This window comes from Capsicum annuum, chromosome 3 (assembly GCF_002878395.1).
Source record: "Capsicum annuum cultivar UCD-10X-F1 chromosome 3, UCD10Xv1.1, whole genome shotgun sequence".
NCBI lineage: Eukaryota > Viridiplantae > Streptophyta > Magnoliopsida > Solanales > Solanaceae > Capsicum > Capsicum annuum.
The window spans coordinates 38,641,028-38,661,579 of record NC_061113.1 but is presented as its reverse complement, the minus strand read 5'-3'; the positions used below and the strand labels follow the sequence as shown (position 1 = coordinate 38,661,579).

Genomic DNA, 20,552 nt, shown 5'->3' with positions numbered 1-20,552 from the left:
GACTCATTTATGCCATCAGTTAAAAGTTGAGCTCATTCATGTCATCGCCACTACAAAATCAGATCATCCATGCCATTACTCTTTAATGGTGGTTTTCAAAAACAACTTTGCCACATGGACTTTTATTAGAGGTCGACGTCATTAATTAAAATAAGCAAAAAGATTCAAATAAGCCATTGAACTATCAGAAATGACTCATTTATGCCATCAGTTAAAAGTTCAGCTTATTCATGCCATCACTGTTATAAAATCAACTCACTCATGCCATTACTTTTTAATGATGGATTTTTAAAAATAGCTTTGCCATGTGGTCTTTTATTAGAAGTCCACGTCATTAATTAAAAGAAATCAATATTAATTTCAAAATATCTTAAATTAGTTAGTATCAGGATTATTTATTTCGGCATTTATACCATAATGAAGGGAGAAATTATCCCATATACATGGCGGGATAATTGGAATAGCAAACTTCTTTTAAGCCGTTATTTGAAAATAATTTTTCAATACTGTATGCTCCACTAATTCGTGATAGGAGAAGTTATTCAATATGCATGGCGGGATAATTGAGATAACAGACTTCTTTTAAGTCATTATTTGGAAATGATTTTTCAATAATATATACTACCCTAATTTGTGATGGGAGAATGGAGAAGTTATATTGGTGCATCTCTTTCTTTTTCTTGCTTGCCCTAATCGTTCATTTGTTTATTTTCTTGCAACTTCGGAGTATATATTGGATTCACTAGAATTAAAACTAATCAGTTACTATTGGATAGAATTTTTGAGGTTTTTGTTAAGCGTAGCATTTATAATGATTTACAATCAACTAGAAATAGCCAAATGATATACATTAATCACTATTTTTTCTGATTAGAAAAATAGTTGTTGTTGTAAGAAAAAAAATATTTTAATGGGTGTAGGTCGGGTTATGTTAAATGAATTCGTTGTTTTTAATGGGTCTAAGATATTTTGAAATTAATACTGATTTATTTTAATTAATGTCACAAAACTCTAATAAAAGACCACATGACAAAACTATTTTTGAAAACTCACCATTAAAAAGTAATGACATGGGTGAGCTGATTTTATAACGACAATGGCACGAATGAGCTGAACTTTTAACTGATGGCATAAATAAGCAATTTCTGATAGTTTAATGGCATATTTAAGCCTTTTTCTTATTTTAATTAATGACGTAGCCCTTTAATAAAAGGCCACGTGACAAAGCTATTTTTAAAAACCAGCGTTAAAAATTAATGAACTGAATGGGCCAATTTTGTAACAGGCCATGGCATGAATGAGCCAAACTTTTAACTGATGGCATAAATGAGCCATTTTTGATAGTTCAATGGCATATTTGATCCTTTTCCCATTATTCAATTTTAATCTATTTAATATTTCATTATTTTTAGATTATATGGCTCCCAAAAGTCTAAGTAAAGGAATAAGTGAAGCAGCTAGGCTACATCCACAACTCTATGAGCTTGTTTTACAAGCGTTATCTCAATTAGGAGTAGAATATGATGAACATGGGGAGGAGGAATATTTCAAAAGAGATGATCCAAATGCTAATAGCCCTTCCACCAAAGAGTTGATCAAAACCATTAGCATTGATCGTTATCCTGTTAGAATGCAGTGCCATGGTGCCACAGATTTAACTGGTAATTTCGTAGTTAAGTCAGCCATGGGAAAATCTTTCAATACCTTCAGAAAAATACTTTGAGAATAAAAATTAGATTCTTATTTCAGGAACAGCTTCTTTGGACAATATCTTGATTTCCGGAGGACAACAGTGCTCATTTCCAAATGTATGTGGTATTCCCTCCGTTTAAAAAAAAAGACCTATTTTGACTTGGCACAAAGTTTAAGAAAATAAAGAAGAATTTTGAATCTTGAGGCCTTAAATTGAAGTTGTGGAAAATGTAACAAAATGTCCTTTAATCTTGTGGTCCTAAACATTCCATGTGGAAAGTTAAAATCAAACTATTGCTAAAAAAGAAAAGGGGCCATTCTTTTTTAAACAGACTAAAAAGAAAAGTAGATCATTCTTTTTGAAACGGAGAGAGTATATGATCTTCTCAAGCGTAGGTTTATGTATGATAACAAAGATAAGATGGATGAGATATGGATAAATTACTATGGCATGCTTGTTTGTTTTGGTTGGAAGGAGTTTGCCATTGTTACTGGACTAAAATGTTATCCTCCTTCTCATTCTCAATTTATATCTATTCTAACCCAAAAAAATACCCCGCACACCCAAAAAAGGCAAAGGCAAGTCGAATGATAGTGATGGCCTGGTGTCCATTGTTGTTCCAAGCTTCAAAAACAAAATTTGATAGAAGTGTTGAAAGGTAAAAGAATTTCAAAGAAGCATAAGCAACCATTGTGCTTGGTTTGGTTAGTACATAACATTCTTTGGGAAAGAGACGTTAACAACAACATACAACTTGGTTTGATAAAGCTCTCCTAGGAACTTGAGGCATTTAATAGCTATCCTTGGGGTTATGAATTTTTCAAAATGACTGTCAAATATTTGTTAACTCCATTAATGCCAAAGACAGTCAACTTATATGGCTTTTCATGCGCTTTCATGGTAAATATTTCTTTTATTATAATATGATTTATTTTTTATTCAATAATGGTTTTGATTTATTGGCGTTATTTTATAGGCTTGGGTGTTTGAAGCCATTCCTTATTTGAGACAACAAGTGAACTACCAAGAAGAAGTTTCCTGTCCAAGAATTTTGAGATGGTTGTCAGCCAAAACTGATAAAAATTCAAAATTTCTTGATATCTTCAACCCCTCCAAGGATACAGTAAGTATAATTATAATTAAGTTTTTATTTTAATTAATAATATTTTTGAATAATCTAATCATCATTCTAATATATGTAATGATTTATATTAGATTGTGCATCCATCGCTTGTTTCAACCAATCAAGAGTTGAAGATGTCATTTTTCTTACTTTACGGTGTGTACAAACTTTATCGAACCCTAAGGTCATTGACAAAATAAAAATGGAACTGTTTGGAGCAACAACCATTACAAAAAAATAATTTTGGGGTGCGCTTGTTGTTGTTGATGACTATAGTGGTGATAGAGTTGTTAGTGATGGTAGTGGTGTTATTGTTGGTGTTAATGACGTTCCTCTTACAGTTTTTAAAAAAAACCGTTATGAGTATGATCATACTGGTTATACATAGTTTCTCTCTCTTAGTGAATGTCCTGCATGCAAATGTCAAGACTGCTAGGTAAAACCTGATGTAGTGATTAATGCTATTAATGCATTAACTTCTTCTGTAAATGAATTGACATCTAATAGGGGTGTCATTCCATCAAATAGGATTTTATATCCATCTACTCTATTAGAGATTAAGAGTAAGAGAAGAAGAAAAGTAATTTCCAAGGCATTATCAAGCATTCAAAAAAGCAAAATTGCAACTCCTCTGTCCATGTGTTGCACTATTGAGCAATGTACAAGGGCCACTGGAGAGAAACACGATATGAACAAGGTGAATATATATCGTCTATTTCAACTAACAAACAGACACATATCTATTTCAACAGATGATACATCTGCTGAAAATTATCAAACAGATATATACATTCGTTGCAACAGTTGACTAACTTGTTGCATCTGATACAGTGTCTATTGCAATATATGTCTCATATATTTGATAAAATTAAATAGCTCTACGTACCATTTTTATTTGTAACAATAGATGACCTACCTGTTGTAACGGATGGGTCATCTGTTGAGACAAATTAAATCAAGACTTCCTACCATTTCAGTTTTTCCATACAAATGAGTCATATGTTGCAATAGATGGTTCATCCATTGGAAATTATCATACAGTTCTTCCTCGTGTTATAAGTTGTTCCAATAGTTGATCCATCTATTGCAACATAAATATAATCTGTTTAGGTAATTTAAAACAGGAGAAAGACCTGCTTGATTTGCTAAAATAGATGAGTTATCATTTTTCATTTTTTAATCTGCTATTAGCATTAATCAATTCTGGCTTTCTAGGTGGATGTCACTGTAGAAGTTACTTCTAAACAACATTGATAATATGCTAATCTTTTTATGGCAATACGGAGAAGCGAAAGCGCAGAAACCATACACAAGCGACATTAATGATCCACGATGACTAAAGCCAGATTCTATAGCACCGGATGAAGAACAACTTGTCCATATTGAGTAGATATTTATAGCTTGAGTCTTTGAAATTAATAACCTCACCCCTCCTTAGAAATTATTTGCGTCAAAACTTAAATTGTTTATTTATTTGTTGAGATCTGTACCCATAACAATTCTTTTATATTTCATTTATTTGTTGATTTATTTCATGTAATTTTTGAAGGCTTTGATTTATTTTATTTTATCTATGAATTTTATTTTATCCTTAGATTTGAACTTATTAATTGAAATTGAATGCTAGATTCAAATATTATAACAAATAAGGTATTTATCGCAACGGACGACATATCTGTTGGAAAATATCAAACAGATTTATACATATGTTGCAACATGTAGGTAATCTGTTGGAAATTAGCAAACAGGTCTTCTCACTATTTCAACAGATAGATTTAGTAAAAACATCAACATAATGCGATAAATTACAAACCTATTGCAACAGATAAACTATCTGTCAGAACAGATAGAATATATGTTACAACAGATGGACAATCTATTGCAAATTCAATTTTCATTAGACATAAAAAATTACCACTACATGTAGAGTGAAGTGACTTGAAATAAAAAAGGTGGAACCCATTGACAGGCACCTAAATTTAGAGTGATCTTTCACTTTGGTAGCTCGCGTGTAATTCACATAGCCAAGGCTCATTAAACCCCCATTTTTGTTGACTTGGCATCTGATTTGGCCCCAACGGTTATTTTTCCTCTTGTATATTCATCTTCTTCCTAAAATTTAAGCATAAATTCTCAAATCTTGTTTTCTTCATCTTTTTTCTCTATCTCAATTCTTCAAATTATTTGTATTTGATTTTTCCGCATATTTTTTTCATTTTTTCCAACTGAGCTTGACAATGTCGAGCTCATCTTCCACTATTTTTTGTGATAAAGATTTTTTATATTGTAAGTATTGTCATGAAGCTCTATTAAAGACTTCTTGAACTCAACGAAATTCAGGTTGTAGGTTTTTTACTTGTAAGATTTCAAAGGTAATATTTTTTTATTTAATTAGTTGATTAATTATTGACTTGCAATTATTTTGTAATTGTGGTCTTGTTTTTATAGAAGTTGGGTGGATGTGGTTACTTTGATTGGTATAAAGAATGACACCCTTCACAAGCAAATCGTGTAATCTGGGGTTTGTTGAAGAAAGTTAAGGCTTTTGAAGAGAAACAAAATCGAATAAGAAGATACTACATTATTGGTGTTATTGTCGCTAATTTGGTGTTGTTGGGCACATGGATATTCAAGCCTAATTGCTAAAATTTTTATGGTGGTGTATTGTATTTGTTATTGGTTTGGTGTTGTTGAGAACATGGATATTCACGCATAATTATTGTGAAATATCAAAAAATTACCACTACATATAAAGTTACGTATGTAAGGTGAAGTGACGAAATAAAAAATTGTTATTTCACTGGCTCTTCTTTATACATAGGCTCCAAGCATCCAGTTAGTACCCATAAGCGCAGACCTCTTGCATGTTTGCCACAATATTGTCACACAGAAAGGTCGTTGGTTTGGCCATTTCTGTGTCTGTCAGCAAATATTCGTTGTGTACAAGTGTGTATGACCCGCACACAACACCGATTTCATTTTTGGAAGGTCCATGTCCTTATTTCTACCTTTAAAATTCCATGGTTCCTTCATCAATACTTTTTATAGCAAATTATCCATCAGTTTACTTTGCCTCAGCAAGATAGGGAACAACTCCAACAGTGAATGCATATGGGTAAAAAAATTGGCCTCATCCTAGGAAGGTAAGTTACAGTCATAAATCTTGATCTTTTCCTTCTCGAGTAGTATCTCAATAGCACGATAACGTATGCCTTCCATGTTCATGACTCCAAGAATTCTCTTTTCCCTAGTCGTGATCTTGTCTTGTGGATTTGGCCTCTCTCTTCTAACATTTTTATCCCATGCCATGGGGAGTTGACGCTCGCTTACTGAGATCATCGTACCTATCCTTGAAATTCTTATAAAAGTCGAGGTCCATTTTTCTATCAATAGCATCATAAGCCTCTGGGTACGCTAATTGTCTGCCTCTCATGAGTCAGAGAATTTCTTCAACATACTATGATATAAGAAGTCAATTTTTAAATAGGTTAGTAATTGTAGAGAAGGAAAACATAGTAGAAAGATGCAATGGATGGTCCATCTGTTGTAGAGGGTTCTATGAATCTGTTCACAGATTACCCATCTAATGCAACTTATGCAAGATATGGGTAATATGTTGCAACAAAACTACCACAAGTTGCACCAGAAAACACAGTTATTACAACAGTTGATACATGTTTTGCATAGTTTCTTCTTCATGAAGTAGATTAGATGGCTAGGTTAGGGAAAGTAAACTTACCTTGTCCACGTACTGCGTACACATATCTGTCATACTCTTGAAGTCTTAGGTGGAAAAGGTATGGATGGAGTAATCTTGTGCGACTTGCTTGGAATTCTTGTCCCATCATAGATCCCTCTTCTCTTTAGCGCTAAGTTCCGTGTATATGACCACCTTCTTGAATGGACACTGAACTTTAACAACTTTTGGAGAGGGAGGAGTTGTAATTGTTTTTTATTTTTGATTGGAGAGTACTTGGCTAATTTCCCTTCTCTTCCTCTCAACCGCCACTATAGGAGTGTATGGCTCCCTTACCTTCTTGGATTGTATGACACCCCTCTTGGATTTTAATTTTTCAACAACTTTGGTGATAGCCTCTACTTTTTCAAAGAGTTTATCCTGGCTAATTTTCACTCTTTGCATTTGCAACGAGAACATGAGGGTGAAGAGGGGTTAGAGGGACTATTGTAAGGGTGACAGGGATGTGTGAAAGGGGTATTTTCAAATATATTTATTTTTTATCGAGCATCAACATGCTCATCATCACGACTGGCAGCAGCATCGGCATACCTGCCACCAACATTAACAACTACACCAGTAACACCCCCAGAAAAAGCACCCGGATCTGTTGTAGTAGGTTGGTCATGAAGAGCCTCAACATTATGCTGACCTTGCCTAACTGCTCTTCTTATAGTTGTTTCTCTAGCCAATTCCTTCTTTATTAAATCCACCATTGGGTTTGTTATTGTATCAACAAGAACTAGAGTAATAATAAAAGTCATCCCTAACTCTTGCTCAGTAGGCACGATCTATGGATGCACCACCTATAAAGAGATAAATACATTTAAATCATATAATAATTTGCAGTCAGTTGGGTTACATGTTAACACAGACAACTTATGCAACAGATGATAATTTTTTGGTTTTGAAAAACAAAGGGAATGATGGCCTTGGGTTGTACCAGTCTGAAACCAAGTGGATTTATTTTGTCTTTCTGTTGCAACATCTAATCTATCTATCGTAATAGATTAATAATATGTTAAATCAAATTACCCATCCATTGCATAATTTGTAGTAGATGGGTAATCTGTTGAGTCGGATTTAGAGAACCAAAGTAACAGATGGAAATCTTATGTGAACTATGAATCGTTCAACAGATTGCCCATCTGTTGTACTAGTTGCAGTGGATGGGTAATCTATTGCAATAGATAACCCATCTGTTGCAACAGATGGCACATATTATGCAACAATGATCTTTCTATCACAATGGCTAATCTATCTGTCGTAATAGATTAACAATATATTACATCAGATTACCCATTTGTTGCATAATTTATAGTAGATGGCTAATCTATTGAGTCAAGTTCAAAGAACTAAAGCAAAAGATGGGTAATATGATGTGAAATATGAATCATCTATCGCAATAGATTACCCACACGTTTTACCAGTTGTAGTGGACGGGTAATCTGTTACAATAGATAACCCATCTGTTACAACAGATGGCACATCTATTTTAATATCTTTGTTTCAATCAAATTATTTTACTCGAAAGAAGATGTACTGCATCATTCGGAGGGTTAAAGATATCAGCCTCCTTAATTCTTATGCTGCTCTTTACAGCCAACCACCTAAGGATCATTGGACAATAAACCTCATTCGGGTAATCCTTAACTTGCTTTTGGAGGTGAGGAATGACTTCAAATTCTCAAGCCTAAAAAATGCAAACATGAGGCAAGAAAATAATTATTCAATTTAAATTTATGGATGAGTAAACAAATAGTGATTAAATTTACCATAAAATTCCAAGGAAAGCCATATAATGTGATCGTCTTTGGGGATAGATTTGTCAGTAAATATTTGACAGTCAAGTAGTAGTTGTTATATTCCCAGGGATAATTGTTGAATTTATCAAAATCCTCAGCAAGCTTCAATAAATCATCTTCTATGACTCTGTAGATGTCTTTTGCCAATATAACAGAATGGACAAACCAAACCAAGCATAATTGCTCCTTGGACTTCTTTGATATAGTTATATCCTTGAGATGTTTTATTAACTTATTGTCTTTGTACCCACATCCAATAATGTCCAACAATCCATCTATTTTTTCCTAGCGTTTGTTGGTTTTGGTGGGTAGTCGCTGGGACAATGCCTTCCTTGTATTTAATGGTGGTAGTTTAGATGTCCTTCTTGCTTTGGATCTTTTGTATGGTGTTTCATTGGTGAGAGGTTCTTCTGAATGATCATATCTCAAGCCCGTCACTATGGCAAACTCTTTCAAGATAAAAAAATAAATAAAATGCCACAGTAGTTGATCCAGATTTCATACATCTTTTTTTCGCCCTCATTCGAATCTTTATCATCCCCCACGTACTTGATCCTATGCTTGAGAAGACCATATATCATGCTCATTTAGAAATGGGCAGTATAGTCCTCAGGCAGCTCAATAAATTGTCCAAAGCAGCTCTTCTTAAAAAGTCCGTCTATGTTTTCATTATTCATAATATTCCTAAATTCATTAAAAGGTTTCCCCAACTGACATTTAAGTACAAGATCACCAGTTAGTTCTTCAGGGTCATTTATCGGCATTGCAACTTGAAGCCTGTCAATACTAATAGTTTTGATAGACTCATGTTGGGATTTTGATCATAATTCATGCTCCATTGGTGATGTATTATCTTCATACTGATTATTATCCTCTTTCTTTCTACTTCCTCTTCTTCTTGTTTATCTTCTTCTTACTCCTCACTTTCATTTTTCTCATCACTATCTATAGACCCTTGTATATCTCCCTCAATGTTGTTTTCATATCTTTCCTCAGATTCATTATTCCCTGGTTGAGATTGTTCAGGAAGCTCCTCTAAATCCCTCTGTACTGTAGCCTTTTTTGTTAGGTGGTCAGAAGTTGATCCATACTCACTTTCTTTTCTTTTGGGAGACATGTTTTACCTACAAACAACAGAAAAACAAAAATTACATTACAATTGATGTATGCATAAATTTTAAAAAATATATTATAAACACCACCAATACTAACACCACCAACCAATGCCACCAAAACCACCACCAACCAATGCCACCACAAAAACACCACCATAACCACCAACACCAATACCAACATCCACTACCACCAATGCCACTGCAGTCAATGAAACACTGCAATAAAACTAGGATTTTCTTGGGTTCTTCCTATGATTTTACCATTAAAACTCAAAATTGTAAACACATTTTTGAAGATAATACAACTAAAAGTCTTTTTTCTAATCATTAACTTAAAAGCCCAAATTTTTAGAAAAAGAAAAAAATATAGAACACTTCTCAAACTTTGTTACCTACAAAAATAGATAAAACGATGGATACAAGCAATAATGAAGTCGAAAATAACACCTATGAGGTTGAAAATGGAAATAAAATTGATTTGTTGTGAATGGTTGAGCAATTTGTTGAGTAGTTGTTTGTATTGTTGAGAGAGAAAAAAAGAGCGAGAACTCCAGATTTGCAATGATGAAACATTTTATCCGCAAATGTATGATTTATGTGGGTTGATTTGTATTTTGGAAAAGAATGATAGTTTTGAAAATGTTAATTTGGTCCAACTTGATAGGACCAAATTTGATATTAATTATTTTTAAAATGTTAAAAGATATGTGTAATTTTTAACAGTCTTATCATAATAAAGTGTATAAATTTAAACTTGAACACTGATGAATTTTTGATATTACCTTGATAATGAGGTAATAAGAATCATTTCAAGTCGGAGTGATCGATCGATGACTCAGGTTAGGAGGAACCCAATACCAACATCATTCAATAGCCAAAGACTCAATTGAAGTTGTAGGTGAACCCATGAAATCACCCCAATTCTAGATAAATCAATTTATATATTACGTTGATAATGAGTTAATAATAATTATTTCAACTCAGATTGATCGATCGATGATTCGTCTCGGGAGGAACACAATACAAACATCATGTAATTGCAAAAGACTCAATTAAAGTTGTAGTTGTAGTTGACCCCATCAAATCACCCCTAGTTCTAGATAAATCAATTTATGTATTAACTTGATAATTAGTTAATAAGAATCGCTTCAGCTCAGACTGATTGATCGATGACTCAGGTCGGGATTAACTCAATACCAACATCATGCAAGTGCTAAAGACTCAATTGAAGTTGTAGTTGACCCCAGGAACTCAGCCCTAGTTCTAGATAAATCAATTTATGTATTACCTTGATAATGAGTTAATAAGAATCATTTCAAATCGGAGTGATAGAGCGATGACTCAGGTCAGGAGAAACTCAATACCAACATCATCCAATCGTCAAAGACTCAATTGAAGTTGTAGTTGACCCCATGAAATCACCCCTAGTTTTAGCTAAATAAATTTAGGTATTAACTTGATAATGAGGTAATAAGAATCATTTCAACTTGGAGTGATTGATCGATGACTTAGGTAGGAGGAACTCAATACCAACACCATGCGAATCCCAAAGACTCAATTGAAGCTCTAGTTGACCCCATGAACTCACCCCTAGTTCTAGATAAATCAATTTACATATTACCTTGACAATGAGCTAATAATAATCATTTCAACTCGGAGTAATTGATCGACGACTTAGGTTGGGAGGAACTCAATACCAACATCATGCAAGTACCAAAGAATTAATTAAAGTTGTAGTTGACCCCATGAACTCACCCCTAATTCTAGCAAAATCAATTTAGGTATTACGTTGAAAATAAGTTAATAAGAATTGTTTCAACTTGGAGTGATCGATCGATGACTCAGGTCGAGATGAACGCAATACTAATATCATGCAATTGCCAAAGACTTAATTGAAGTTATAGTTGACCCCATGAACTCACCCTTATTCTAGATAAATTATTTTAGGTATTATCATGATAATGAGGTATTAAGAATCGTTTCAACTTAGAGTGATCAATTGACGACTTAGGTCGGGAGGAACTCAATACCAACATCATGAAATTGCCAAAGACTCAATTAAAGTTGCAATTGATCCCATGAACTCACCCCTAGTTCTAGCTAAATCAATTTAGGTATTACCTTGATAATGAGTTAATAAGAATCATTTTAACTCGAAGTAATCGATCAATGAATCAGGTTGAGAGGAATTCAATACTAACATCATGCAATTGCCAAAGACTTAATTAAAGTTGTAAGTGACCCCATGAACTCACCCCTAGTTCTAGATAAATAAATTTTGGTATTGCCTTGGTAATGAGTTAATAAGAATCGCTTCAACTAGGAGTGATCGATCGATCAACTCAGGTCGGGGGAAATTTAATACTAACATCATACAATTATCAAAGACTCAATTGAAGTTGTAGTTGTTGTTAACCCTATGAACTCAACCCTAGATCTATATAAATCAATTTTGGTATTACCATGATAAGAGTTAATAAGAATCGTTTCAACTAGGAGTAATCGATAGATGACTTATGTCGGGAGAAACCCAATGCCAACATCATGCTATTACCAAAGACTCAATTGAAGTTGTAGTTGACCCCATGAACTCACCCCTAGTTCTAGCTAAATCAATTTAGGTATTATATTGATAATGAGGTAATAAGAATTTTTTCAACTTAGATTGATCGATCAATGACTCAGGTCGGGAGAAACTCGATACCATCATCATGCAATTACCAAAGACTCAATTGAAGTTGAAGTTGACCCATAAACTCACCCCTAGTTATAGATAAATCAATTTAGGTATTACCTTGATAATGAGTTAATAAGAATCGTTTTAACTCAGAGTGACCGATCGTTGACTCAGGTCGAAAAGATCTCAATACCAATATCATGCCATTGCCAAAGATTCAATTGAAGTTGTAGTTGACCCCATGAACTCACCCCTAGTTCTAGATAAATTAATTGAAATAGTATTTAAACATATGAACACAATTAAAATTGTATAAAAACAAATGTTTAACCTATTACAACAGATGACTTATCTGTTGGAATTTGTCAAATATATTAAGTCATCTGTTGTAATAGATTAACTATCTGTTGTAAATTATCAAAAAAAACGTTGCCATATTTTGCAAAAGATGATTAATCCACTAGAAATTTTCAAACAAAATTGTCATCTGTTATAACAGATGACTGACCGTTAGAAATTTTCAAACAGAAATTGTCATCTGTTACAACAGATGACTTATATATTTTAAGATTTTTTTTTTTTATTTTAAAGTAATTTCATAATTTCTTATCCGATATAAAAGAGATAAATACTAAGGCGGTAAAAAATATTACTTAGATAACTCGAAAATCTTCTCATTGAGTAGTCTTATCTAGTCTTTTCAATGTCACCATCTCCTCGGGCCCCTCAAAAGTTATTAATGAATATTTAAAATCCATCTCTAGAATTCTTTCTCCTTCATCCATAAATTAACTCAACTCATCTCTTTTCTTTATTCAGATTCAAAATTCTCCTTCAGTCCTCTTTAGGGTAATCACAACCATCTCCTTGTTTTCTATATTTTCTCTTTTTTTTTTACATAAGGATTCTTTTGGATATCAATCAATCCCCCCAATATCTTTGATCGACTGAAATAGGTGTTCTGATCTCTTTGCTTTTTTAACATTGCAGGTATGGTTCACCATTGCTCTTTCCTTCTCGTCTTCTTCTTTGTATGTTATTTAAATTACATATATACATCTGTAGTTATTAATGATTTACCTATTACTAGTTTTCTATTTATTGATAAATGGGTGTTGGTGTTGTTGGAACATGTGGTGTTTGTGTTGTTGATAGTATTGGAACATGTGGTGTTTGTGTTGTTGATGGTGTTGGAACACATGGTGTTATTTCTTTGTTGTTGATGTTTTTGTTATGTTGTTGGTGGTGTTGCAATAGTTTTCTCAACTGTTGCATTTGATGAATCAACTGTTGGAACAGATGGAACAATTGTTGGAAGAAATCAAACTAGTAGCAAGGCTGGTTTGATTTATTCAATAGATGACCCATCTATTGCAACATGTCATCTATTTGTTGCCAAAGATTCATCACCTGCTGCAACGGATAACTCATCAATTAAATAGATGGGGAATTCGTTGCATTAAATGGGTCATCTGTTGAATTATTCAATTTTGTGTTACCCTTTTGTAATGTTCTTTTTGTTCTTCTCTTGATTGACATCAAATATTTTTCTCTTGTTTGTAGATTAAAGAAAGTGAAACTAGATAAACTTTTTCCCGACCAGCATTAGAGGTTGGATAAAGATGGATTCGGAGGAATAAGCTACTTGCAGATGGAATCGCTTCATATATGGGAGGTATATATTACTGATCAACATATCGTGAAAACACACATATAGTACACTAATTTTTTAATGTTGGTTCTTTACCTATCAGGCGTTAATCTTTCAAACAAGATATGACATTTTACAGTTAAGATTGTTAGGTTTGAGCTGGTAAGGCTGAGGGACAAAGTAGGTGGTGTCGATACCCTATTATGATTTAATAGAGATTTTTCTAATGTTTATACGTCAACTTTGGAGAAGGGTTCAAGTTTTTTGTAGTAGTATGAGCATTCAAATAGTGATTGGACTAATTTTAAGAGTTCAACAGACTTTTGAAAGTCCTCCAAAGCCTCTTACTGCAGCAAACAAGAATTAAAAATCAATAAAAATTCCCCTGGTCCAAATTTATATGGATGGGTTGCTCGAGAAGACTATTATATAGAAGAAGATGATTGGAAGAATACCTGTGCAGGAAGGGGGAGGTAGAGAAGACCATATATCAACTCAGACCTTATTTAAGAAGAAACACAAGGTAGGAAGGAAAGTGTAGTGAAATTGGCTGATGAAAATGACATAAAAAATGAAAAAAAATGAATGAGCTGCAAATGTGAAAGTGAATCGAAAATTGAAAATCCATCAGTCCATTGGAGCTATGCACTTTGTTAAGGGACTGGAACTAGCTAGCGTGGCCTGAATAAAGACCCACAAAATGCAGGACCAAAAATCTAAGGTTGCAGCTTTGTAAGCACCGATGGTGGTAAGATTGTCGGTTAGGATTGAAACTTGAACCAATAACTCCTGAAGTAAAAATAAGGGGTCAATATAAGGTGGCAATTTTTTAAGTTAAACTTGCATCCCAGGTCTTCTGCTTGTGGTTCTGGTCAGGTCAAAGGTAGTGGAAACAACAAGGCATAGGATTTCTGCCCAACTTCAGAAATTTTTGTTTCTACTACCATTGACCTGATCAAAACCACAAACAGAAAGCATGGGATGCAAGTTATACTTTAGAAATTGATGCCTTGGCTTCCCTTATTTTTAATTCTGGAGTTTTTGGTTTAGGTTTCATTTGTGATTGAAAATCTTACCAATCCTCTGTGCTCGCTGAGCTGCTTTCTTAGTCTTTTGGTCCTGCTCTTTGTGGGTCTTCATTAAGATCACTCTCACTAGTCGCAGTCCCTAGAAAAGTGTCCCCAACTCTACTCCTCTTCATTATTTTTCTTTTTCAAGAAGGGCTGACAGGTTTTAATATTTGGGTACACTTTCAAATTTGCAGTTCATTCAGTTTTTTTGTCTTTCAAGTTAATTTCATTGGCCAGATTTACTAGAAGTTCCTACCCTGTGTTTCTTATTAAATAAGGTCTAAGATGATATATGCCCTTCTCCACCTATACTTTCCCGCACATGTATTCTCCCAAGCACCTTCTGCTATATAATAGTCTCCTCGACCAACCCATCCATATAAATTTGGACCAGGGATATTTCTATTGGTTTATTCTTGTTTGTTGCAGTGCGAGGCTTTGGAGGCCTTTCAAAAGTTCATTGCACTATTAAAATTGGTCCAATCACTATTGGATATTTACACTGTCGTCAAAAACTTAAACCCTTCTCCAAACTTGACATATAAACATGAGCAAAACCATCATTAAAGTATAACAAGGTATTGACACCACCATCTTGGAACCCTTTGTCCTTATCAATTCACACCAACCAAACTAAACTGTAAAATGCAGGATCTTGTTAGAAGGATCAATGTCTAATCGGTAAAAAACTGCATTCATAAGATCATTATACTTTATGTGTGTTTGTCACGATAGCCTTATCAATAATACATAACTCCCACACATGAAAGTGGATCCATTCATCTTCACTCACCTTATTCTTCCTACCCCATCAATGTCAGACAGTGTTTATTCATCTGCACGCATGTGATAACTATTAAAAAAGGTGACCAGTCGTGATTTTTTGTCTACACATTCAAAAAAGCTGATGAATCAAATTCCCCATCTGTTGCAACTGATGAATCAGCTATTAGAAGAAATCAAAACATCTCCTCCAAAAAGTGGCCCATCTGTCACAACAAATAATCCATATGTTACAATAGATGTCTCATCTATTGCATATACAGACCATCTATTACAATAGATAGTAAATCTGTTACGACAGTAGGTTATCTATTGTGACAGATGGACGATCTATTGCAAAATCTCAATAATAACGGTTATTATTAAGGCTCAAACTATTTGAAAAGGTGAGAGGTTTGAATCTAAAAGAAAAATTCACGACTTTTCACAAAAAATAAAAATCCAGTAGTTTGAATGTAATTAATACAATGGAGTTGAATAGTAGTGCCTTTTTACCTAACACATTCAGATTCAATCCTCTATAAATAGGTCCCTTCTTAATCTTCAGTCTACTCCACTTTTATTAATTTCTTGCATTTTCTCTTTTCGTATTATATCTTCAACTACTTCTATTCAAAGAGCATATTCCTTACTCGTTGAGGTAAGTTTTTTTTCTGTGTAAATCTACCAGTTGGTAGTATATGTTGTATTACATTCGAACTCTTTTCTTTTTATTTGTGTTTACATTTTTTGTCAATTCATGCATGTTCTAGATATGACTGATCCTGTTTGGGACATTACTATTCTACGCGAAACCATGCAGAAACTTCAGAGGTAGATTAATAGCCTGAAGAGGGAGTTGGTCGCCATGAGGACAAGTATTTTAGAGAGATGCAGAGGCTGATGAGGACCTGCTACTGCAGGTTGATTGTTTGGTTGGCAATAATAATGATGATAATGATGACAATACTAATTAGAATGTATTTTTTCTTTTAGCGTATATATTTTAATTTTTCTATATCGGATCCATACATAATTTATTTTATTTTTCATTTAATAAAAAATTTAATTTTAGTCTACTTTGTCTTTTTAATTTTTATTCAATTTTCAGTCTGTCTATTTCTTCCTCTAAACATAGATGTTAACATGTCGATGATTGGGGGTAAGGAGCAATTTTAAATCTAGTATCACTACAATTTTTTTCTTTTAAGTTCTTTCAACAAATGAACCATGTGTTGGAACAGATTGGTCATCAGTTGGGTTTCTGTCAATAGATTATCCATCTGTTATGACAGATTTGTTAATTTTTGGAGGAAAACATTCTAGTTTGATGAACTGTGTTGTGTTCTTCCATCTAATGTCCATCTATTGCAACAAATGGATAGTCTGTTGAAAATAATTTTGTGGTCTGATGTATTTAGTTCATGTTTTGCCTTTTTTTATTGATGCACAAGTTATTAGAAAAAAGATATTTCATATATAATAAATAATAACATTTACGTTTACAATAATGAGTTAAATATATAAAAGTCCACAACAAATAACAACGCAAGTTTTTTGCAATTACAACGATCACGGTGGATGACGATCCAGGCATGTAGTTCTTTTGTGTCCAGTGGTCTTAAATACGGAACACTTGTTTCTTCTTGATGAAAATAATTCTCTGACTCCATGCCTCCTCTTATATGGCTTTTTTTCTGGTTTGATAGTGCTTCGTTCAATACATAGAGGAGGTACTAATCTCCCCAAAAGCTCTGTAGGAACAACCCAAGATTCTTTGGGAGGCACCAAAGTAATATGCCCACTATATGCCATTGTATATTTTTCCACCGAATAATATGGAGAGGATTACTTATAAATTTTAGTTCCATATTTTGCACTGTATTGAGCTCGAAGTGCTGCCATAGAATATGGATAGGGTATTTTTTCTAAGTCAAAAACTCTGCACGTATAAGATCTTGTTTGAAGATCGACCGTGGAAACATCACCATAACCATTGATACTGAACTTGTAATCTACTATTTGGTGAGATAATAACCTATTCCCCAGACAGATGTTCATTGATATTATTTTTTCCACTTCTAGAACAAATGGGGTTCCTGCGTCTTTGAACTCCACACGCCTTTTGTTACAAAATTAGCCATACTTTTTGTTTGTTATTTCAAATACAGCCTTGATGGGAAATTCTCTTTCATCACCAAACAATAAATTCACCGATTCAGCTATGTTTGATGTCATAATATTGTACCTATACAAAAGAATCACTTAGTACGATATCATACTAAACTTGTAACTCAAATAAGACATTAAATTCATAAGAATGTACCTATTTGTCAAGTAGAATGCCTGGCTCCATCTCTCGAAACTGACACGTATGAGATGTTCTAATGCCTGGGGATGCATATCCGCTATTTTATTGAAATGGTCTAAAAACTCCTCTCTACTATATACTTTAGCAGCTCTATAAAAAAGGGTCACGACCTTTCCGTTGTGAAAGTTGGTTCGAATGTTCTCTCCAAGATGCCTGATGCAATAACCAAAGTAAGCTAAAGTGAAGAAAATTAAATCAATCTTTGGAATACTTGGATGCCTATCCAAAACAAAACACAACACTTTGGTATCTTCGACGCAGTTTCACAATTGTTCAAAAAAATCCATAAGAGGCATCACATTTCATGTCCGCTACACAAAAAGTGACAGGAAAGATGCGATTCTTCATTTTCTGCGCCATCGCCGCTAGTAGAACTCTATTATACCTGCTTCTCAAGAAGGTACCTTCAATGGTTATGCCTTTTCTCAAATGTCAAAAACCTTGAATCTAAGCACCATAGGATACAAAAAGGTACTTGAAGCTTCTATTTTGTTCAACATACAATGCCATCTTACTTTTGGGATTTGTGGACTCAAGCATGTAATGGTAGGCATCGAGGATTTTATACCCATGCTCATGTGTCCCCCTAACCAAATCCTTGGAAATCCCCATAGCCATATATATTTTCTAATAAATGACCAGGACACCCAATTCCGTAAGAAGTTGATTGGCCATAACCCCTATAGAAGGGCCTTTGCCATTAGGGAATCTATTCTTGAAATATTCACCGAGGACCTTTGATGTGGCATGAAGATTTTGGCCCGAGGTGTGCTCCGAACCACATGTGTGATACTTTTCATGTTTATGAGTGATGAATCTGTCAGAACTTCAGTACTTCACCGCTCTTAACCACCACTTGTAGTTCGGATTAGCACCTTTGTAGCAAAAGACTTTGCTCGAATTAATCACCTTCATTATTTTGAAATCTTTTTTCAAGTAAGAAATAAACAAAGTAGTAGATATTTCTTTCTTGTCCTTGAATGACATTCCATTGAAAAGGCCGGTCTCATTATCTTGAAGATTGTTAGACTATATTGATCGAGAAGAACTTCCCACCATATTGGTCACATCAACGAGCGTAGGTGTTTGATCATCATCTGAAACATTCATGTCTAGATCATCTAACTTATCATCAAAGATGTCTTGTTATTGTTCTTCTTCTACATTCTGGTTCTCATTCTTTCTCGTCTTTTCAACTATGTATACCCTTAACACAGGCCTAGATGAATCACTAATATAAGCATGCAACCAAACCTGATCAGTTATCATGAAAGGTAGTACCCTCTGATTTTTAAAGGAGCTGTGCATGTAGCTGATGATAAGTTATTTCGGTTGATAATTCAGTCCATAATAGCTGATGATTAAGTTCACAAAATAATCATACGAAATATCACTTTGGACTACCATAGCTATCGTCTCTAGCATTTCACCCTTCTTTCAACGCCATGCATATCAATTGCTCTTCTCAATCCATTGACCATGACAATCCACCCTTATTATTATTGATCCCTCCATTAGTAGTTCCTAAATAAAGTTATTTGTTAGAAAAGTTAATATTAATTTTATAGTGCCGTACATGAATCCCAACAGATGTGTAATCTGTTTCAACGGGTGAAAAATAACTTGCAACAGGTAAATGATCAGTCATGACAGATTACTTACCTATTGGGATTTATGTTATGCTCCCGAAGATGATTTAAACAGACGAGTCATCTGTTGTAATAGGTGAATCATATATTGCAATATACTTTACATTTGTTGCAACAGATGAAGTGTCTGTTGGGATAGATGCTACAGTACTAAGAAACCTTTAAAGTTGATACCAATAGATGAGTGACATGTTGCAACAGATAATTAACCTGTTACGATAGATGACTTACTTGTTACAACAGATGACGCGTCTGTTGGAATCGAGTTCAGGTTCCTATTGCAATAGGTTACTAATCTATTGCAATAGTCAACACGTCTATTGAAATTAGGTTCAGGTTTTGTTGCAACAGGTTACTAATCTATTGCAACAGATATTTATTCTGCTGTAACATATAACTAATCTGTTGTAACAGATGGGTCATATGTTGCAATAGATAACCCATTTATTCGATTCATGTTATGGCACTATAGAACCATAAACATGAATTCAACTTATGAGTCTTTCACTGTAATAGATGGATCATCTGTCGCAACCGATGATTGATCAGTTTAAACATATGGATCTTATATTGCATTCATGTTTGCGTGCTATCTATTGTTGAAAAAACAGCACAATAGCAGTTACCCGGATGACCAATTCAACTAAAAATCGTAATTTGATTTATCAAAGTCACCTATGAAATAATGTCAAAGTGGAAAGTGATGTACGAAACAAATTTTGACCTAAGAAATTAGTCAAATAGAAGCAGTAGCGGTAACAACAACAACAATAATGGTCAACAAGAAGAAGATAAAAATGATAATGAAGTAGAAGATGATGATAATGAATCAGAAGATGATGAATAAATCAGCCGCAACAATGAACAACAATAATCGCTAAGAGAGAGAAAACAACAATA

General features: G+C 33.9%; 1 pseudogene; it reads right to left on the bottom strand.

Annotated features, from left to right (window-relative positions):
* Window positions 1-20,552, bottom strand: part of LOC107865454 — a 50,951-nt pseudogene that overhangs the window by 24,605 nt on the left and 5,794 nt on the right.